Source organism: Rutidosis leptorrhynchoides, chromosome 8, assembly GCF_046630445.1.
Source record: "Rutidosis leptorrhynchoides isolate AG116_Rl617_1_P2 chromosome 8, CSIRO_AGI_Rlap_v1, whole genome shotgun sequence".
In the NCBI taxonomy this organism is placed as follows: domain Eukaryota; kingdom Viridiplantae; phylum Streptophyta; class Magnoliopsida; order Asterales; family Asteraceae; genus Rutidosis; species Rutidosis leptorrhynchoides.
The window spans coordinates 250,843,780-250,868,719 of record NC_092340.1 but is presented as its reverse complement, the minus strand read 5'-3'; positions in this window follow the sequence as shown (position 1 = coordinate 250,868,719).

Genomic DNA, 24,940 nt, shown 5'->3' with positions numbered 1-24,940 from the left:
ATGAAACTAAATTTGATTTCTCAAGAATGAACCACTGGATCTACATAAGGACTCCATGGTTTCTTCCGCATTTGTGTGTTGGATCTCGGGTAAGTTTTGCGGGTTTTGAATATCGGTATGAAGTGGTGAGGAGGGATACCTGTTTATTTAGATATGTTTGTGTAGATCTCAGATACACACGTAAGAGCTATCTTCATGAGATTTTCAATATCTGAAAGCGTTAGGTACCATAGTCTATTTACAACATTCATTCGTCATTGCACGGTGGAGGAATAAGTTTAAAAGAAATAATTCATAAATTCGTATATGAGCTGAGTCTACTTGATTGATGCGGGTAGTTTTCCTTGTGTGACTACCATAAGTGACCCATTCGACAGATGTGGAAAACAGATTCAAGTTTCTCAAACTAGTGGTCTAATACTACCGATCCTTCAATACCCTTAAATGTGGAGGGTTTCCAATTCATGAAATCCTTAAACGAACAAGTAGTCGGAGGATTTGTAGTGCATTATTGCTTTGAGTAGCACGTAAAAGTTGTTGAAATTTAGCTGGAGTCAAAATGACATTAGGAATTGTGTGTGTGGTTGTAATCCGTGAGGCATGACTCTTAATCACTTAGATAAGTTTAGATAAAGAGTTATAATGTTTGATCACAATATAATAAACTTTAAGCATGCAAGATCACATAACAGATGTGGAGAAATAAGATATTTCATAAACGAAACTCTTACTCTTTATTGCTATCACATAGATAAAAATCTCTTTATTACATGAAAACAGAAAGCAGCAAAAGATAAAATCCTAGTAGGTCTTCACCCCTACTTCGGACTAGGATCTTGCTTCATTTCCTAAAGTATATATATATATATATATATATATATATATATATATATATATATATATATATATATATATATATATATATATATATATATATATATATATATATATATATATATATATATATAATTCACCCCTACTTCGGACTAGGATCTTGCTTCATTTCCTAAAGTATATATATATATATATATATATATATATATATATATATATATATATATATATATATTCTTCTGGCTCTATAGCTGTAGAATATTGGTTAAGTCTAACGATTGTATGTTCAAGTGAATTTTGGTTCAGAAAATATGAATAGCGGAGGTATTGGGTTTATTGGGTTGGAAAGTCACCAGAAATCATCTCAGGAAACTTCTTTTTAGACAAAGAAGTCTTAGAAGTAGAAGTTTCAGGTTTCTCACTCTTGAGTCCCTCCTTGATAGTCTTCTCATTTTTTTGATCTCCACCGTTAGAATCGCCATCTTTAGAAGAGGCGTCATAATCATGCGAACAAGGTGGTTTAGTGGGATACTAGGGTGTATAGACGGATCTTTCCGACACTGAAGGATTAGTGTACCAGTAAGGATTCTAAGGCAATTTCTTAGAGTCTACCAAAAAGCACGGGAAGGGCAAAATTTGTAAAGGTAATGAATACGAATGGTGATGACATAATAATGTCTTTGAGTTATCAAGAACCTTTAGGAGTCATTAATGATGTTTTTCGGTTCGCAAACCAAGGCACAAGGGCACAAGGGCACATAATATAACAAGAATGTTATATACATGGCCGTAATAGATAGCATGGGAATGTCGAGAATTTCAGAAGGAATCATAAGGAATCATACATGTCTAAGCAGGGAGAGTAACTAAAGAACTTAGGTAATAACAAAATTTAGCAGGAAATGTTATAGTCCTAAGATTGCTAAGGTACCCTAGCTAACACATAAGGCACACATAATGCAACCTGGTTCTCTATAACAAAGCCTGGTGCTCTGATACCAATATGTCACACCCCAAAATAGGGCCAGGGTTAAATTTGTCTATTCGTATCAACCATAACACATGCTATAATAAACGAGAACGACTCTAAATGAGACGTTACGAAATAACCTTTATTAAATTGCAGCGGAAACAAAATTCAATGTTTGACATCATAATAAATGTAAATGTTTTATAATATGAATGATGTGGACTCCATGCAGGCAGCAACCAATCATCAAACAACAAGTAGCAATATCAGCTAGTTCCTGAGACAAAACATGCTTAAAAGTGTCAACACAAAGGTTGAGTGAAGTTCATAGGTTTATAAATAATAACCAAAGTTTTAGACCACAAGATTTAGTTTGAAGTTGATCGATATAGAAATATCAATCTAAAAATATTGCTGTAATTTGTAATATCGCGACTAAACAAAAGTTACCCCATGACACATCACGTTCGTGTCATTGAATCATTATTGTGTAACCAAAGACCAATGGTAGAATGATTAGAGATGTTACTCTCAATAGCGCTATTAACAATAATTAAGCTTGCCAAAATTCCAGCAATTGACGATATTACGGTAGGGATTTAGCATGAATCAAAGCATGACATAGCATATAAGTTTGAGTACTTATGTCTAAAGTGGAAAGCAGTTTAAAATCAAGCATGTGTCTCACCCCAAAAGTTGTAAACAGTTAAGTAAACAGTAAAAGTGAGGCTATGAAAATCACCTTAATAGTAATTGAAGAGAGAAATCCTTAAACGGAAGATTAAAGCAATTGAAAGACCGGAACTCTCAACCTAGAGATAATAGTTGGTCGTTAGTTGACTAAGCAACAAAGTATTTGTGTATAATTATTCGTTTGTTGGAAGGATTATTATTAATAGTAAATTTTCCTTTTAAGGAAGGTTTCTATTTTTGGAAAGTTTGTAATCACATAATCAGATAAACTTTCAATAAAGACTTTCGATTTGTAATGGCCTATTTAGGTCTAGGGGCTTGAGCTATAGGACCCTTTAAATCGGAAATCCAAACCCTTCCGTCCTAGAGTTTCGTAGACGCCATCCGTCTGGAAAGTACAATGAATCAAAAATAAATCAAGTTAGTCGTATGTTTATTTGTTCATGAATATATTTACTCCCCAATATTATACAGTTGTATAATATTAATTGTTCGTTTGTACGAGTATACATCACGTATGCATATGTGTATTATATGTTATATTACATTTATTATAGTTTTCATTATAATATTTATATTAGTTGTTTCTAGGTTTCATTTAATTAAGTATAAATATACACTAAGTATAATTATAAAGTTTATAATTTAACATTAATATCAGCATTTAATTCCTAAGTTGACGAAAATAATTGTTTGTTTATATATTCAAAATTTTTATTGTCTTTATCCCTTATAATTAGGTAAATACTAGCTAAATATTAATTTAATTTCAAAAATTATATTTTTAAATTTTTACAGATTCCTTTAGGTGATAAGAAGTTAAGAAAATTTTAAAAATAAATTTTATCCAATTTTTTATATTTTTCATGTTTATGTTATTATATTTACATTAATAATTACCATAATTGCTAATAAAATATATATATCATTATAAAAATATGTTATTAATTTCTACAAATTATAAGTAATATATTAATCATATAAATATTATAAAATCTGATTTTATACAGCTTTAATTAATTTTCACTAATTTTATATATATAAACATGTTTCAAATTAAAAAAATACATATTCAACTTATAAATTCATAAAAATAATTTATTTGCAGTCCCTTATACTTATTAATAATTATAAAATATTAAGATCAATTTTATAATTCATTTTATATTTTTCACACAATTAAATACAAATCGATACATATATTTATACAAAAATTATTTTTTTTATTATTTTTATGTAACATAAAGGTTATGAAATCTGCAAAAAATATTTTTCTGAATTTTTAGTAATTATTACTTATTTTTCAAGATTTAATCACTTATATACATTATAATTTGATTTTAATAAAAAATAATTATTAAAATTCATTTTTAATATTAATAAAATTTATTCCAGGTTCTAATAACTTTATTTTAACATTACAAACATATTATAAGTATTAGATTAATTTATTAGTAATTAAACAGAAATAAAAAGTAAACCGGCTATATAAGAAAAAAAAGAAATTGAAATAAATAAGAAAAAGAGAGAAAAATTACCTAAGTTCCAAAATCTTCAAAAAATTTTTTGGATCTGCTTGAGAGAGTTTTTGGTGAATTTTTAGAGTTATGAAAATTTTTATAGGATTAATCTCCTATTTATACTAAAAGAATGGAATACCAAAAGTTTAAAAAAAAATAAAAAATATATATATTTTTTTTATTAAATGGGGAGAGTTGAAAAGCTCTCATTTATGTGTCAATTAAATTTGAATATTAATTGATTACATTTATTATTGTTATTAATATTATTATTATCATTAACATTATTATTATACTTTTGTATTTTATAAGAATGACACATAACAATTTATTAACTAAAGTATTATGAATAATATAAACTTTAACAAATTAATTCATGTGACATTATAATTTTTCTAAAGTATATTACTAAGTTAGTATATACTTTACTTAATTTAAATGTGTCAACTGTAAATAAATATCTGGTCAACGTTTGAATTTTATTGTATTAATTGTGTTTCAAATAACAACCCTAATAGTTAACACATACAAGGTGAACCTAGGGGTAATGTAGTCATTTCAGAAGTCGAAAAGTGAGGGTTGTTATATTGGGAGACACTTACGCCAAAAGTATGACATTTGGAACAAAGTGATCGATTACAACATCTACTGTAAATTGGGAAATCACTCAAATGTCCATGCCACTCAAATTGCTTGGTGTCTAGAAAAAGGAGAATGTGTTAACATGGCTTATCTCATGGCAACAAGAATGAGCGACGTTCCCAAGGATACTTCTAGGGCACTTGCATACGGGATGCATGTCAACAATTTATTTCACTCCCTTGAGATCACCCATCATGATCAACATCCTCCATATCTTCAGCCACTTAGCAGAAGTACAATATCAAAAATAGTGTACGAGTTAGAAGAACACGTTGAAGATGATAACTCTGATATAATCGAGCTAGTGTATGAAGATATGGTGAATGCTCATGTTAACCTAGAAAAATATCAGACAGTGATGAGGAAGAAATCTTGGAAGAATCAAAATATCCTTTCTATGGTTTAGACCCCATTTCAAAAATAGAGAAAATTTACTTGAATCAACTCGGAAGGAAAAGGTACCAATCCAAGATCAAGAAGTTAATAAAGAAGGTTATGAAAGCTATATCATGAAAAAGGAATGATGACGTAAGCTATTCAAGGCATGTTGGGGAGGGAAGCCGAAAACGAAAATAGTAAAATCATGATTTCTAATGATGTAATGATTAATTGTTTCCTTATTCATTCAGTGGTTTGTCTTAAGAAATAGTTTTTATTTGAATGAGTAATTTGAAAAATTAACAGATACTGTGCGGTCTACCACACGATCGACTGCAGTCTGGACTGCAGACCGTCTTTCATTTTTCTTTGGAGAAGAATTTAATGCACAATAAATTTTTCAAACAAAGATTTGTGTGCATTCAGTAGGCTGAATCATAATAAACATAATCTGTCATTCTTAACTATGATTCATTTTCTTAAAAGATTCAATACTTCAAAAGAAAAAATGCTTGAATGACTCTTCTCTTTATAAAGAAGGTATCAACATGCAAGTTCTTCACAATTCTATCATTCACAAGGAATCATTCAAACAAATCACCCAATGATCATTTTCTAATCAACTTAACCTCGTTGGTTTCTGATTCATTCGACAACCTTCCTTTGTCTTCTCCCGAAGATGTAAAGAATTTGGTTAACCAAAATAGGCTATTTGTTAGCTCACGACCAATAGCCAAAGGTAGTCAAGTGATAGTTGACCATTTTCCTGAATTTCTCGTCGAAAACTTTTCAACAATCCAATGGGATGCATTCTTAACACTCAATGGTCCCGTTCACTCTATCATTGTTCGAGAATTTTACGCTAACTATGAACTAACTCCTACAAACAAAATCAAATTTCATTTGTTTCATAGAGAATACTCCACGACTCTTCAAGAGTTTGGAAAAATAATGCGTGTTCCCTATGAAGGAGTTGAATTCTTCAACCATAGCCCAAACCTCGTCTTCCCATATTTGTGTCAAAAGGTGACATCGTAAGAACCTTTTGCCAACCTCCCGCTAACCACATCTTAATCCAAAATGAGGGTCTTCAAGCTTACCATCTTGCACCCAAATATGGCCTCTGGTTATTAGTCATAAGTAAGAATGTGTATTGTAAAGCCAAAAGTCTCTTTACTCAAATACATGCCAGTGAAGCCGCTCTCCTATGGTGTCTCAAGCACCATAATCCTGTCAATATGGCATTCTTCATGACAAGTAGAATGAATGGACTTGTGCATGATGATTCTCTTCCTCTTCCATATGGAGCTCATCTCACCAAGCTCTTTAGGTACTTGAAAGTTCAAGCGCTACACTTTAACGGTCTAACCACCTCTCCAATCAACTATGATTCGGGTAGACCATTCTATGAAGTTACGGAGGATGAAAATACACTGGCATGGAGCATAACCGGGCCTGAAGAAAGCATGGAAGAAGATTAGTTCATCTCCTTTCGATCACCAATCGAAAGGGCCGTGCTTCATTGTTAGAATCAACAAATCCACAAGCTCCTATGAAAGTTCTTAGCAAAATTTACTTATGGGGGGAGCACTTCGCATCCTTATGATCGAACCTAAAACAAACTCAATGTATTTCTCATGCATATCTCATGTGAGATATTACGCATGTTGTCTTCGTATGTTGTTTTGAATAAGAGCATTTGCTCTATGTGTGTTTCTATATTTGTTCCCACCATGTTTGGTGCTTATTGTGAACTTTTTCTTAGGAATGAATAAAGTGTTGTGTGTTTTATGTGTTGTGGTTGTTAGTCTTTTCCACCTTGTACGATTCAAGGAGGAGCATTTGTCTTAGGGCGAGCTTAGTTCCAACCTTTTTGCTTCGACAAAAGGGGGAGAAAGTTGGATAAGTGATGTTAACACTTGTATGTATTTATAGATAAATGTCCACCATCACTTATGTGTTTTTCATCATCAAAAAGGGGAGAATGTTGCGGGAGAATGTGGGATAACATGGATTATGCTTAATGACTATACTAATCTTAACACATAACAATAAGTGTTTTGATGATGACACATGCACATAGCTAAAAGTGATGGTAGACATCTTGATAAAAATAAACAAGTTCACTAATCCACACTTGCTCTAGCAAAAGACTAAAACAAAAAAAAGCTTAAAATGGAAAATGGAGTACATGGCTAAACCATGGTCGACCGCAGGTCAGATCGTGGAGACTTGCACTCTAATTTACGAAATCTGAGTTGCACGATCGACTCCACGGCTGACCGTGGATCGACCGTAGAAACCTACTATCCGTGTTTTTGATCGAAAAATGTTTGACCACTTCTGGGCATCTGTAATTCATGAAACCTATTCAAACATGCTTAGGATAGTTTCCTTCTTCATTCCCAAAGGAGTTTTGGTCACTAGAACACTAATCTTGGTTAATCAAGCATTATAACACCTTAATGACAATTAAGCCTTAATTAAGGAAAACACATAAGTGCTTTAGGAAAACATGTACATCTAAAATGTATCTACACATTCTTAGGATGGTCACCAAGTCACAACCAAGAGTTGCTCTTTCCTTGTACATGTGTTGGACATTAATGTATGCTTATACATTAGTCTTGTAAATGTCACTTTGCAAGTAAAACCTACATAATCTTACTTTAAAGCTATGTTGTGTTAGGACCTCGAAGTTGTATAGTGTTAATGTGAAATAAGCTTAAATGATGGTTCCTTAAAAGAGGGCTATATAAGGAACCTAACTAGTCCTAATTAGATAGCCATTGCATTGTAACTGAGTTCTAGAAGCTGTGGAATGTAAATATTATTGATTATCTCTCATACCAAGTCTCCTTTACACTTACCGAATCTCATTCTAACTTTTCTTTTCTTCTAATCTCAACATGATCTGACCTATCATTTGGTATCAGAGCTTCCAAGGAGTGATATTACATCACTAGATCGATCTAGAGATTGAAGAATACAGAATCTGAGCACTCTCGGTATATTGAATCAGATTTGGTATAATCGAATCTGATAATCTGACGTTCAGATTCTTGTGATAAGTTCAGTGAAGGTGTATTAGGTTGATTAGAAAGAGTTTTAATCATCATTACAGTTTTTTAACATCAATTATGAAGAATCAAGTTGATTTTTAGAGTTCGTGGCTAAAACTCTCGGTATTCATCATTTCCAGCTTGATTATGTAGTTTAGTAAAGGTTTGAGGTTATAGTTGTGATCGTGAGGTGTTTAATCACATTTCTGACGGTTTAATTTCATCAATTCTTCAAGTTTTGAAGATTTGATCTACATTTGGTATCATAACTGTCATATCGAATCTGCTTCAAAGCTATTAATTCTCAATTAGTGTTGCTAATTGTGGTGTGTTTGTGATTCTATCACATTCGGTTTGGTCATACGCAGCTAATTGGTGTGATTTGAGAAAGGATTCGTTTGAATTCAAAGTTTTCATACTTAGACTCGGTATTGTCAACTACTACAGTTGACATTCCGTATCCTATACATTCGGTATCTTTGATATTTTGTGTGATATTAACTTGTTTCCTTGTGCAGCAAGGTTACAGAATCTAGTTCAAAGGAATAGAATTGTGTTTGAATTCAAATTCATACAGAATCTGACTACCGAGTCAGATACCGAATCAGAATCTCGGTATCACTTTATTCATTGGTTTTAAGTGTTCTCAGGCTACAAATCTTGTGGTTACCGAATCTATAATGAATCCGGGTGTCTTACTTGTATTTCTGATCAGTTTCTGTACAGAATCTGGTTTACTGAATCTACTACAGTACAGAATCTGTACTGAATCTGCTACAATACCGAATCAGATAACGAATCTGACATTTTTGTTAGATTGTTGTGATTTTTCATCCTAGATTTGTGTAAAACCGAATCTACCTCGTTCTCAAGATGTCTACTCAAGATACTTTGATCATTGGATCAGATTCCCATCCTCCAGTGTTGTTTGATGGCAAATACACTCAGTGGCTTCACCGAATCACTCAGTACATAGACTATAAGGGCGAGAAAGCAAAGTACATATGGGCTTCTCTGCTAGATGGCCCAGTTGTAGATTATCATCCAGATACTGGTATGCCAATTCCAGTCTATGAACTTTCTGGTGATAAACGTGAGAGAGCTCAGGGTGACAGAGACAAAGAACATTGTTATGCAAGCTATCTGATGGAATTCAATATAACAACATGTTCTTAATGTTAACATAATCACTAAACCAATTTAGCAAGATTTAAAGCAAGCAGAAGCATGAATTATTAAGATAACAAGTGTATATATTTAACCATTTATTTGAATTCCAAGTAGATATCAAGTCTTGATAATATGCTTACAATTTAAAAGGGTGTTTAGAAGATATACCTTCTCCAAGTTAGGAGGTATATGAGTGATGATGAAGATGATGAACAAGTGTGAAAACCCAATCCTTTGATGCACCAACACCACCCTTTAAGTTAGTTAAGATTTAGACACTTAACTAGCTAATTAACTAAGCTTAAAACCCTTTTATATGCACCCAAAATTCTGGACAGCAACAACAAGAAAGATGATGAGAATGCAAGCCTCAAAAGCATGAATCCTCAAGAGATAATACCCCAAACTTATCACCAACACCCTAGCCTTTGTTAGGATTTTAATTACACTTGAAATGAGCTTGCAAAATGAGCTTGAAGGACTTGATTTGGTGCCTCAAACCCCACGGTTTTGGACTGCTGCAGAATGCAGTTTTTGTGTTCTTTTTACTTGATATAATTGCAAGTGTATCTTTCAAAATGAGTCAACTTGCATGTTATAGGAATTGGGAAAGCATGGGCATCAAATGGAATCTCTAGCATGCTTCTTAAACTCCCAATGCCACTCCAAGGATGATGTTATAATATACATTTATATATAAAAAAAACTGATTTTATAAAATCGGTTTTTTTATAAAACTTAATTTTATAAAACACATTATATAAACATGTATATTATTTGTTATGTATATTTTATAAAACCGGTTTTATAAAATGTAACATAACTTAATTAATTATTTAACCTATAAATAATTAAATCCTTGTTATATAAGTTATTCCATAACTTATATATAAACATATCAAGTAACATTATTTAAGAAACCTTTTCCTTAAAGTTCAAGTGTCGTGTATTTAATCAACGATCCAACCGCTAAAATCAAATACGAATAAGGTGTCAGTAAGTTTGTTATTGGGTATGACCCGACTTGGATCAAAACATATTAGCCACGTTAATTTAATATGTCTCTCGGGAATACGAAATACCTTCAATCTCCCACTTGCACGAGAAACATAAGAAATTAATGCAAGTGATGGATACCACCTAACGACCGTCCATCACCCCCAATATGTTATGACTTTGTGCCATTCAATAACATCATCCTTTTCGAGTTACCATCTCGAATATGAATAGGTGAATCTTTCATCATATCCTTTTGTCCTAGATGTCATGTTAAATCTAAGAGATATAGAGTGATCACTCTCTTTTAGATTTAACTTTATCAGGCCTTAGACATCTGACTCTCAACGAATAAGAGGGACAAATCCCATCTTGAATACATACGTCTTAAATATACACCTTGCATTATACCCGATCTCTTCCTTATGAACTACCATATTTCAGAATAGCGAAGGAAAGAATCAAGGCACAATACTTGGTAAATATCCGAACCCGATATGTATCTCAGGTCAGAGGATACAATGATATTCGCCTTTACTCAAGACTACATGTGATCAACCATAAAGGCTCCATTTAGTAAATCTTGAGGGCGGGTCTTCCAATATTTGTATCCCACAAATATCTATGAACCTTGGTTGCAACCTTGCCCTACATTCATCCCGTGAATGCATACCAATCCAAGTTCATAATAGTCTAAACCTCACACTTGTTCCCACAAATGTGATCAACTACGGAATTTAGAATAATAGCTTATTCATGGATAAAATATGCAAAATAGGAACATGACTCAAATAAATTAACACCATAGTTATATTAATGAGTTTGAACCACTTCGTTCCATTACAATACTTAAAACAGATCATAACCAATCACTAGAATATCGAAGCCCTAATGCACTAACATGCCCTTGATTTTTTGCACTATATAAGAGTTTCGTGAGAGGATCCGCTATATTAAGATCTGTATGAACTTTGCGAATACATATCTTTCCCTTTTCAACTTCATCCCTTATGTAATTGAATCTCCGCTCAATGTGACGGGTCTTTTGATGAGCACGAGGTTCCTTGATTTGAGCAATCGCATCCTCGTTGTCACAAAAGATCTCAAGAGGGTCCTGAATGGAAGGGACAACTCCTAAGTCGTCGATGAATTTCTTCATCCATGCAGCTTCCTGTGCTGCCAATGAGGCGGCAATGTACTCCGACTCTGTAGTGGATAATGCAACAACATCCTGTTTTGAACTCTTCCAAGAGACCGCACCTCCATTTAACGTGAAGACATAACTGGATTGTGATCGAGAATCATCTCGATCAGTTTGGAAACTCGCGTCTACGTAACCTTTTACAGCAAGTTCCTCCTCACCAGACCCGTATATAAGAAACATATCCTTAGTCCTCCTAAGGTATTTCAATATACTTTTAACAGCAACCCAATGACTATTTCCTGGGTTATTCTGGTATCTACTTGACAGGCTAAGAGCGCATGACACATCCGGTCTAGTGCATATCATTGCATACATGATTGACCCAATGGCAGACGCATATGGGACTTTATTCATTCTCTCCTGTTCATCTTTCGTGGTGGGGCATTGAGATGAACTAAGAAGTGTTCCCTTTTGAATAGGTACTAAACCTTTCTTAGAGTTCTCCATCTTGAACCTTTTCAAGATCTTTTCAATGTATGCACTTTGATTCAAACCTATCAATTTCTTGGATCTATCCCTATAGATCCCAATCCCCAAAATGTATTGTGCTTCTCCAAGATCCTTAATGGAGAAGCATTTGCTTAACCAAGTTTTAACACCTTGCATTGCCGGAATATCGTTCCCAAATAATAATATAGCATCCACATATAATACAAGGAACATGATAGTGCTCCCACTAACTTTCTTATATACACAAGCTTTATCACCATTTTTAATGAAGCCAAATTTCTCAGCTTCCTCATTAAAACGATGATTCCACATTCTAGATGCTTGTTTCAATCCGTAGATTGACTTCTTTAACTTGCATACCTTTTTAGGATATTTCGGATTAACAAAACCTTCAGGCTGAACCATATAGACATCTTCCATGAGATATCCATTTAGGAAAGCGGTCTTGACATCCATTTGCCATATTTCGTAATCATAATGAGCAGCAATGGCAAATAATATCCTAATAGACTTTAGCATTACCACAGGCGAAAAAGTTTCATCATAGTCAACCCCTTGAGTTTGAGTGAAACCTTTTGCTACAAGTATAGCTTTGTATGTATCCAAGTTTCCATGTATGTCGGTTTTCATTTTGAAAAGCCATTTACAATCAACTAGCCTAGAGCCAGGAGGTTGAGCAACAAGTTCCCAAACTTGGTTGTCATACATGGATTGCATCTCAGCGTTCATGGCTTCCTACCATTTATCTTTATCAATCCGTGATAAAGCATCTTGGTAGTTGGTTGGTTCATCCAAATCAACCGTATAGCAACCATCTATGAGAAACCCATATCTCTCAGAAGGATTGCTAATCCTACCAGATCTACGAACACTTTGTATACTTTGATCATCCATTTGATCATTCTCAACATTTTCATGTTGAGTGCTAGCGTCAACCAATTGTGTATCATCTATTTGATTTTGAACCTCTTCAAGATCTATCTTCCTTTCACTATTTCCTTCCATTAGGAACTTAGTTTCAAGGAATTCAGCCTTCCGAGCAACAAATGCATTTTGTTCAGATGGATCATAGAAATAGTATCCCATATCATCCTTGGGATATCCTATGAAGATACACTTCGTGGATCGAGCATTCAACTTATTAGGGACGTAACGCTTAGGATAAGCTTCACATCCCCATACCTTTAAGTATGATAGAGATGGAGGTTTTCCAAACCACATCTCATGAGGAGTTCGTTCCACTTTCTTGGTTGGGGCCATATTTAGAATACGAGCCGTGGAGCATAGACAATAACCCCAAAAAGATAGAGGCAACGAGCTTCTAACCATCATAGATCGAACCATATCCATTAGGGTTCGATTCCTCCTTTCGGAAACTCCATTAAGTTGGGGTGTTCCAGGAGGAGTGAGTTGCGAGATAATCCTACAACTTTTAAGATGATCTTGGAAGGCATCGCATAGGTATTCACCTCCTCTATCGGTACGAAGTACCTTGATTGTTTTATTGAGTTGATTTTGTACTTCGTTTTGATATTCTTTAAATGCTTCAAAAGTTTCGTCCTTGTGTCTTAATAAGTAGACATATCCGAAACGACTGAAGTCATCAATGAAAGTAACGAAGTATCTTACACCATTCCTAGTCATGGGCTTAAAGGGTCCACATACATCCGAATGTATTAATCCCAATAAGTCCTTAGCCCTTTCATAGGTCCTTTTGAAAGGTGCTTTAGTCATTTTGCCTTGTAAACAAGATTCACATACATCAAACGAGTCCAGTTCATTTGATTTCAAAAGGCCATTCCTCTGAAGTGTATGCATTCGATTCTTGTTTATGTGACAAAGGTGACAATGCCATAAGTAGGAATCACTCAAATCCCTTTTGAGTTTCTTGGTGTTTTCATGGTATATTGAGCTATTGTATGATGTGTCATCATGAACCAATTCATAAATACCATTCAAAGGCGAAGCCTTAAAATAGAACACATTATTTAAAGAAACATAGATATCATCATTAATGAAATTAAGATTAAAACCACATTGTTTCAAACGGGATACAGAAATAATGTTTCGAGATAAATCGGGTTCATACAAAATATTTTTCAAAACAAGCTCCAAACCACTTGGAAGCTTTAGAATAAAGTCTCCTTGAGCTACTACGTGCACCTTAGCTCCATTACCCATGTAGAGACTTGATGTTCCCGCTTCTTGTTTACTTCTTTTGAACCCCTGTATAGAATTGCAAATGTGAGTTCCACATCCTGTGGTGTATTAGAAGAAGTAATACTAAGCTCAATGTATACCATATATACATTACCTAGAGGTTTGCTCTGCATCCCTCCTTTCTTTCAACTCCTTAAGGTAGACCGAGCAGTTTCGTTTCCAGTGACCCATTTCACCGCAACCGAAGCACGGATCTTCCTTGGGGTTAGCTTTTCTGGCCACCTTTTGTTTCTTGTTGTTGTTGGTTGGGGTAACCATCTTCCCCTTTCCCTTGCCCTTGCCTTGGTGGGCAGGTCCTTTCCTCTTAGCCACCTTTGGCTTAGAAGTGTTATTGTTTTTGGACCCACCTTCATTGATCATAAGCACGGGTGAAGCCCTTTTACCCATTCTTGCTTCGGCCGTCTTTAGCATTGCATGCAATTCAGCAATGCTCTTATCCCAACCATTCATGTTATAATTTAACACGAATGTGTCAAACCTTTTTGACAATGAGTTAAGGATAAGGTCCGTGGCTAATTCATTAGACACGTTGCAATTTAGACGGTTCGCTCGATCAATTAGGCTTTTCATCTTAAGGACATAAGATGAAACGGATTGGGAGTCGTCCATCCGACATGCATGAAGCGCTCGAACTGTTTCGAAGCGCTCGATACGAGCTTGTTGAAGGAACATCTCCTTCAACTGTGTGATCATGTCATATGCACTATGATGCTCGAAGTCCTTTTGGAGATCGGGTATCATAGTCCCAAGCATAAGGCAAGCGACTTGCCTCGAATCGGTGCAATACTTATCCCAATAAGCCATGCTTTCCGTATAATCCTTGTCGGGTTGATCGGGAATGGGGTCTTCCAACACATACGCTTTATCCTCAAGTTTGAGGACAATCCTAAGATTGCGGAACCAATCCATAAAGTTAGTATGGTTGAGTTTTTCCTTTTCGAGGATAGACCTCAATGATAGGTTGTTTAAGTTAATTGGTGCGTTTGGAATGTTGTTGTTATTCGCGGCCATCTACAAAATTTAACAAAGTTGTTTAAGTATCAATTTTAACAATCAATACCCCTTAAATCCAATTGATATTTATTAAATTTTAGAATCCAACGGTAAACCAAATTTCGGTTAGGTGACCTTTATCCCGTCATTTGATTTAGCTAGGTAGTCATTATATGACAATTTCAATCCTTTTGCAATTTCTAAGTTATGGGATCATGCAATCCTTTTGCAAGGCATATTATCCCATCAACGCCTATTTGTTCATCATGCTTCGGTGACCCTAAGTTCATGATTTCCAAATCAAGTAGTCCTACTTGCATAGACATGTAAACTTAACATACAAGTGGTTAGGTGACCTTTATCCCACAAGTGTGCAAAATTTACCTTAATCATATTAGTTTGCTCATAATGGTTAGGTGACCTTTATCCCATTATAAGTTCCCTAGATATTTTTAAGTGTCACACAAAAGGATGGCGTTTAACTTGTTTGCCATGTTAATAAGGGATTTTAAGTTTTCATTAATTCTAGTTTGAGAAAACTTTTATGCCATACACCAATATGCATTTAGTGTATGGTACTTATGAAAATCCATTTTCATGTCATTTAATAATGCCAATTTTATTACTTTGATATAAACCCTTTTATATGTGCAATCCATTTCTAGTTCTTAATAACCATTTATTAATGTCTTTTAGGCATTTCAATTTAACCGATTAAATTGTGGTTTGGTAAATTTCATGTTGTTAATAATTTAACCAATTAAATTGTAGTTTTGCTTGTTGTTAACATGTGCGATAACTTGTTGTAGTAACATACACAATCCACAATCATACAAGAAATAAAACAACCACGCATGCAAAACAAATGTGTTCACAATCAAGCCAATTTGGTAGACATTTGTTTAGCCGAAAACAAATGTCACCGGTAAAGGGTTATAACACGAAGTAGGAGATTTCAAATCTTCCACTTAATCTTTCATCCAAATGCCTCTTCTTGTGTTCTTCATCTTGCATCTTCATCTTTTTACAAAATATATCCTAATACATTTTTCTCTAAAAAATGAAAATACAATCTAATCTATTTTACATACCAAATATAAAATAAATTACATAACCAAATGAATGAATATTACAACCAAATGAATGAATTAATTATTACATACCAAATGAATAATACAAATCATTCAAACACACATGCATTCAATCATAAGGTCAAGGCATTGATTGTGAACTACTACATACAACAAATATGAACTAAATGGCAACCCAAAACCAATTTTGGAACCCCATAATTCGGCCTAAATTATGTACCCACCTCAAATCCATCAATTTTGCATTCTACTTTCATGCATTTTAATAAAATGCAAAGTTGGTGGGTTTTAAAGACCATATATAAGAAGCATATTTCATAGACTTCGGCTCTAGATACCATTGATGGAATTCAATATAACAACATGTTCTTAATGTTAACATAATCACTAAACCAATTTAGCAAGATTTAAAGCAAGCGGAAGCATGAATTATTAAGAAAACAAGTGTATATATTTAACCATTTATTTGAATTCCAAGTAGATATCAAGTCTTGATAATATGCTTACAATTTAAAAGGGTGTTTAGAAGATATACCTTCTCCAAGTTAGGAGGTATATGAGTGATGATGAAGATGATGAACAAGTGTGAAAACCCAATCCTTTGATGCACCAACACCACCCTTTAAGTTAGTTAAGATTTAGACACTTAACTAGCTAATTAACTAAGCTTAAAACCCTTTTATATGCACCCAAAATTCTGGATAGCAACGACAAGAAAGATGATGAGAATGCAAGCCTGAAAAGCATGAAACCTCAAGAGATAATACCCCAAACTTATCACCAACACCCTAGCCTTTGTTAGGATTTTAATTACACCTGAAATGAGCTTGCAAAATGAGCTTGAAGGACTTGATTTGGTGCCTCAAACCCCACGGTTTTGGACAGCTGCAGAATGCAGTTTTTGTGTTCTTTTTACTTGATATATTTGCAAGTGTATCTTTCAAAATGAGTCAACTTGCATGTTATAGGAATTGGGAAAGCATGGGCATCAAATGGAATCTCTAGCATGCTTCTTAAACTCCCAATGCCACTCCAAGGATGATGTTATAATATACATTTATATATAAAAAAACTAATTTTATAAAATCAGTTTTTTTATAAAACTTAATTTTATAAAACACATTATATAAACATGTATATTATTTGTTATGTATATTTTATAAAACCGGTTTTATAAAATGTAACATAACTTAATTAATTATTTAACCTATAAATAATTAAATCCTTGTTATATAAGTTATTCCATAACTTATATATAAACATATCAAGTAACATTATTTAAGAAACCTTTTCCTTAAAGTTCAAGTGTCGTGTATTTAACCAACGATCCAACCGCTAAAATCAAATACAAATAAGGTGTCGGTAAGTTTGTTATTGGGTATGACCCGACTTGGATCAAAACATATTAGTCACGTTAATTTAATACGTCTCTCGGGCATACGAAATACCTTCACTATCCCGTATGAGTTGTTTGAAAATGTTGATAGCAACACCACAGCAAAAGATATATGGGATGAGATCAAACGACAGCAAGAAGGTTATGACATGTCAGATGTTACTAAACTGAATAAGGCTCTAGGATTTTATGAAGATTTCAAGCAGGAACCTGATGAACCACTCAAGGATACCTACCATCGTTTCAATGGTATTCTCAATGAGTTGAAAAGGTGCAAGATCATAAAAGTAAATGCTGAAGTCAACATGAAAGTTCTCAAAAAGCTCAATGTGGATTGGCTTCCTTATGAAACCATTGTTCGATCTACCAAAGAGATTGACAAGTTGACTATTCATGAGCTTGTTGGAGTTCTTATGCATTACCAACCTAAAGTGTCTAAACTTCAAGAAGGAAGGAAAGAGTCATCTCCAAGTGATCCTCTTGATCTCATTGCCAAAAAGAAGAGCAAATCATTTACGACTTCCAAAAGTTTGTCCAAGAAAGTGCTTGTTGAAGAATTAACTGGTTCTGTAGAGTTGAATCTTTCTGATGTTGATGATTCTCACCTTGAATTAGTCAAAATGGCATCCATGTTCACAAAAGCCTTGAACAAACACAAGTTCAAAGGCAAATCAAGCAATCAACGCAAGAACTCATGGTCTTCCTTGTACTAAAAGAAAGTTGATCACTCAAAACAACAACAACATGCTGATGATTCCAAGAAGGATGAATCAATCTGTTTCAATTGTGGCAAAGCTGGTCATTACTCTCGTGAGTGCAAGATGCCTAAGAAGAAGGATGCAGCGTACTACAAGAAGAAAATGTTGATGGCTAAGATTGTAGAAACTAGGGGAGAGCTGAAACCGGTTGATGATACTTGGTTTAACTGGACTGACGATTCAGATTCAGAGGTGGAACATGCAAATGTTTGCAAGGTGACTAAGCTCATCAAAGCTAAGGAAGCAAAGGATAATTCTGACTCAGTATCTAATGATGATGAGGTACAATCATCTGAAATTCCACCTGATTTTATAAAAGTGCAAAATGACATGATGAAGAATTTGGTCTCAATGTCAAAAGAAGTCAAAGGTTTAAAATCTGAAAACCAGGTTTTAAAAGATAAAATCAAACTTTTTGAGACCAAACCATCTTCATCTAAATTACAATCAGAATTGCAAAGATTGACTGTCCAACTCAGCTCCACGAAAACTGAGTTGGAAGATCTTAAAAAATCAATTCATCAGATTAAGGTCGAAAGGACAGATTATCGTCTAAAATCGGAGCGACTTGCAGAAAAAGTTCAATTTTTAGAAAAAGATCTTTCTGATTTGAAAACTCAACATGAACCTACACTTTCAAAGCTAAACAAGAAAATTATTCAATTGAAAAACACCATAATTGAAAAGAACTCTGAAATTTCTTCATTGTCAAAAGAGTCTTTTCAAATGAAAGCACAACTTTCTCGATATGAGGAAAAACTCTATCGAACAGATCAATCCAAAGCTATCAGAATATGGAACTTTCAAAACAAACGATTTTCATGAATAGACCAAAAACAATTCATGGTGAAAAGTGGGGGTTGGGTTATGAAGATCCTAAGATCTTAGATAATGCTTCCAAAAAGATTCCAGGATTATATCATTCTGATTACTTTCAAGCTGGTTTACCATCTCATTTTATGCATGCTTCTGATGCTGATTTTGATGATATTATTGTTAATCGCAAATCTAGAAAATACCATCAAATTAGCTTAATGTATGAGAAAATCAATGCTAACATGGGTAAATCAAATCCTGATTTCTTGAAGGAACTTGTTGAAACTGAAAAGAATATGAAACATAAAAATTATGTGCCTAAGCGTAGACTGGTTTATATCCCAACACTCATGCTAGAGAAATACATTTTAATGCTTGAGAATGAAGTGTTTAACAAACCTAGTTCTAGCATTATTGCCATAGATGAGGTGTTTGATGAATCAACTTTTGATGTGAAACCAATTCTACCGGCCTTACCTGCGTGTTCTGATAATGTTTTTTGTGAAGACCTAGTACATGAACTAACTGTCTTCTTTGAGACAGAATCCCTAGGTCAAACTGATTTAGATGTAAAGGTAGAACCTCGAGATGAACCAACTGTTGAAAACTTGATAGACTTTGACATAACAATTGATCCTTTGAATGAATTTTACGCAAACATACCTGTTGTACGAAACTTGAAACGTATATTAGGTATAGTTGAATAGGAAAATGTTGATTTGCAACTTAAGTGTCAATCATTAGAACAAATGCTTGCTTTGTGTGATAAGTTGCCTCCACTTCCTAAGAAAGAATGTACTTATGATTTTAAGGAAGGTGAAGTGCTAGTTTCTGCAGAGGAATTATGTCTTGAGATAATGAGCTTAAAACAAAAAATAATTCAACTGAAACAGGCTAACACACTTAAGCAATCATCTACTGTTGAAACCAATGTTCCTGAATGTGTTGGTGGGATTAATAAGAATGGGAAGGGAACAACAATATATACGGATGCAAAACCCATTACTATTCTTCAAAACCCACTACGTTCTCAATTTGGTAAATGTGTTTCAAAAGTTGCACCTTCAACCCAGTTTGTTGTCAAGAGAGTTCATTCTCAAAATGGTTATGTGTTAACTGAAAAGATTCCTATGATTCCAATGTCAAATCAATCAAAGGAAAGTCTTTTAACGAAATCAGTCAAGTCAACACAACACACGAGTCCAAAACCTGATTTGAGTGAGTATGATGCAAAGGAACGTAAAATCAAATTGGAAATTTTGCAAAATTAATCATCTCATGTGTCAACTGAAAAGTTTGGACGTCTAACTAACAGAGATGTTTTTCGTGTCACAGGTCATAATCCAAATTTGACTTACAAGTCTGTATGGGTTCCTAAGTCCAGGACTAAGAAAGTAGCAACCAAACCAAAGCAATCTGCTAGTCGACCTAGGAAATTATCTCATGTCTTTCAATTTTTGTCTGTGAACAAAACATCTGCTTGGAATAAGTTGTGTGTTAAGACTTCTGATAATGATGTAAAACTTGATATTGCGTACGATGCTTCTCGTAATCTGGTTTTAAATGATGTGTTATTGTCTAAATTGCATGATGCTTTACGTGATTATCTCATTGTTGATCCAAAGTTTATTGTTGGTACTAACCGTAGAGGACCCAAGAAACTTTGGGTGCCTAAACTCTAGAAAATTAATGTTTTCAAGGTATCGACGTCTGTTTTTGGTATATCAATTCCGGTTTCTCTCGACACATGACGGGCGATAAATCCTTGCTTGTCAATTTCGTTGACAAATTCCTAGGAACGGTTACTTTTGAAAACGATGAGATTGCAAATAAAGCGGGTTATATAGATTTTGTGAAAAATGGCATAACGATCAAACGGGTCTCATATGTTGAGGGTTTGGGGTGCAGTTTATTTAGTGTCAGCCAATTTTGTGACTGAGATCTCAAGGTTTTTTTTTAATGTCGTCAATGCTCGGTGCAATCCACTGATGGAAACGATCTCCTTCTTGGTAAACGTTGTGCTTCACTTTATACTATTGACCTCAATGATGCACCCTCACACGCAACCATGTATTTGTTTACTCGTTCAACAAAGGAAAATTCATGGTTATGGCATCATCGGATGTCACACCTGATTTACAAGGGTATTAATCGACTGGTCTCTAAAGACTTAGTTAATGGTATTCCATGCTTTCAATATGATAAGCATCATGTGTGTCCATCATGTGTGATGGGTAAGCTAAAACGGACTAATCATCCGCTTAAGCAAAACCCCAGTACTTCATCGTCCTTGCAGTTGTTGCATATGGACTTATGTGGACCCATGCGTATTTCTAGCCTTGGTGGCCGGAAACATGTGCTTGTCATTGTAGATGACTATACCCGATTTACATGGATTTTCCTTCTAAGGACTAAGTCAGAAACGCCCGCTATTATTATTCATTAAAAAGACTCAACGCTCTTTTAACAAACATGTTAAGAGTATTCGAACTGATAATGGGACGGAATTTAAGAATGACCTGCTTGATAGTTATTTGAAAGACCAAGGCATTGAACATCAGTTCCCTGCTACACGAACCCCTCAACAGAATGGAGTAGTCAAACGACGTAATCGTACATTGTGCGAAGCAGCTCGAACGATGCTTGCTTACTCCAAACTACCTCCGAAAATGTAGGGGGAGGCCATTTCCACTACATGCTATACCCAAAATCGCTGTATAATTAATAAATGTTTTGATAAAACTCCTTATGAGTTACTATATGGTAGACGCCCGAATGTCAAATATTTCCGTGACTTTGGTTGTATATGCTATGTGCTTAAGGATTTTGACAGCCTCGGAAAGTTTGATCTTCATGGCGATCAGGCCATATTTCTCGGTTATTCTTTGAACAAAGTTGCCTATCGTGTCTATCACAAACGGACAAAGACGATCAAGGAAAGCATTAATGTAAGGTTCGATGAGTTATCGGGAATGGCTTTTGAACAACTCAGTTCAAAACCTGATCCTAACCTGACTACTACTTCTTCCGCGCAAAATTCAATTTTCTTGAAGAAGGGTGTTCCTACGGTAACAACAGAGGAACTGGATATCTTGTTTGATAGTCTTTATGCTCCTCAACGGAATTCAAATGTTCAAGCCGTACCGGTTACACCATCACAGTCAACTACTGTGGAGAGTCAATCTAGTCTTTTTGATTAAGATACAACACTAACTGATTCACCTGTTGCTTCTTCATCCTCCCTCCCACCTCCTGATGATAATCTTGAACCAATTCAAGATACATCTGTTAATACAACTCCAGTTGTTTCTCTAGATACTCAACTAAATCCATTAGAAAGTGTTACATCAGATCAAGCGGATCAAGGCTCAACGTCAATAACGGTTGATGTTTCAATGGATACCACTAATGTACAACCTCTTCCACATAACAATCGATGGACTAAAAGTCATCCAATTGATCTAATCATTGGTAATGCATCTGCTCTAGTCTCAACTCGAAGGGTAACTCAGAATTTGTGTCTATACACTGCCTTTCTTAGTAAGATTGAACCAACAATGGTTGCTCAAGCTTTACTAGATCCGAACAGGGTGGTAGCAATGCAAGAAGAGATCAATCAGTTTGATCATTTGAAAGTATGGCGATTAGTACCAAGACCAACGGGTCAACGACCAATAGGGGTTAAGTAGATTTTTAAGAACAAGAAGGATTCTGATGGAATTGTGGTTCAAAATAAGGCACGTCTTGTAGCCAAGGGATATTGACAACAAGAGGGTATTGATTATGACGAAACGTTTGCTCCGGTTGCTAGGATTGAGGCTATTCGTCTTTTCCTTGCACTTGCTTCTCATATGAAGTTCACAGTGTTTCAAATGGATGTCAAAACTGCTTTTCTGAACGGTCATCTTCAAGAGGAAGTTTATGTTGATCAACTAGAAGGCTTTGTCGATCCCATTCATCCAAACCACGTCTACTACTAGGAGAAAGCTTTGTATAGTCTGAAGCAAGCACCGCGTGCATGGTATGAGACCTTAACAAAGTATTTGCTGGACAATGGCTTCTCTTGTGGAACGACTGATACAACGCTATTCATCCATAAAAACCACGGTCACATTCTCTTGGTTCAAATTTACGTTGATGACATTATTTTTGGTTCCACGTCCCCAGCCTTATGCAAAGAATTTGGTGACCTTATGGCCAACAAATTCGAAATGAGAATGCTTGACCAGTTAAATTTCTTCTTGGGGTTACAAGTAAAACAATTACCAAATGGGATTTTTATCAGTTAAACAAAGTATATCAATGATATGCTAAAACGTTTTAAATTGACTGCTTTAAAAACAATGACAACCCCAATGAGGACTTTACTGGATGCTGACGCTAATGGGGAACTCGTTGACATTACGCTTTATCGAAGCATGGTTGTTTCTTTAATGTATCTGACTGCAAGTAGACCAGACATTACACTTGTTGTAACTGTTTGTGCCCGCTTTCAGTCAAACCCTAAGAAATCCCACTCCAAAGTGGTTGTTAGGATTTTTCAGTACCTTAAAGGTACACCTAACCTTGGGATCTGGTATCCTCATGGATCCGATTTCAGTCTCACTGCTTATACTGATTCGGATCATGGCGGTTGCCATGTTGATAGAAAGAGCACATCTGGATCAATTCAGATATTGGGGAATAGGCTAGTTGGTTGTACATCCAAAAGGCAGAACGGTGTGTCTTTATCCACACCTGAGTCTGAGTACATTGCTGCAGCTCACTGTTGTTCACAAGTTTTATGGATGCAAACTCAACTTTTGGACTATGGTTTTAAGATTTCTAAGACCCCAATTTACTGTGATTCACAAAGTGCTATTGAAATTACAAGCAACCTGGTCCATCATTCTAAGACTAAACACATTGATATTCGTTATCATTTCATTAAGGACCATGTAGAAAAAGGAGATGTAGAGTTATACCTTGTGCCTACCAAAGTGCAATTAGCTGACATGTTCACTAAGCCTTTAGATGAACTTAGGCTAAAGTTTTTGATCAAAGAGATTGGCATGGTTGAGTATAGTGCTTGACATTCCTTAGATCTGTTGGGACTTATACTTGGGATCTTGTGTTTAGGGAGAGTAGGTACTTTCTAGGGGGGAACAACTGATTTCTTATGCTTTAGTTAACATCTTTCAAGGGGGAGCCTTTTAGATCTGTGTTAACTTCCTGAGATTCAGTTTCAATGGTTACGAAAGGGGGAGGTAATTCATTGATATCATATTTCAAGGGGGAGTTAATTCATTTTCTTGGGAAAATATCAAAATGGTGATTTACTTTCTTGTATATCACATTTTGAGGGGGAGAAAATGGGAGAAAATGAAAAGAAAATTGTTTTTCAAAAGTGAATTTCATAAATTCTTTGTTTATATCTGAAAATAATTCACTAAGTATAACAACCCGTAAATTTCCAACAAAATTTAAACCTAAACTCGACTAGTACCGACGATTCACGAAAAAAAAATGATAAAAAGATATGTTATATATTATATGTAATATTAATATATTGAATTTAATTACAAGTTAACATATAAATGTTATATTATTATTATTATTATTATTATTATTATTATTATTATTATTATTATTATTATTATTATTATTATTATTATTATTATTATTATTATTATTATTATTATCATTATTATTATGATTGAGATTATTAAAAATTAAATTATTATAATTATAATTAACATTAACACTAA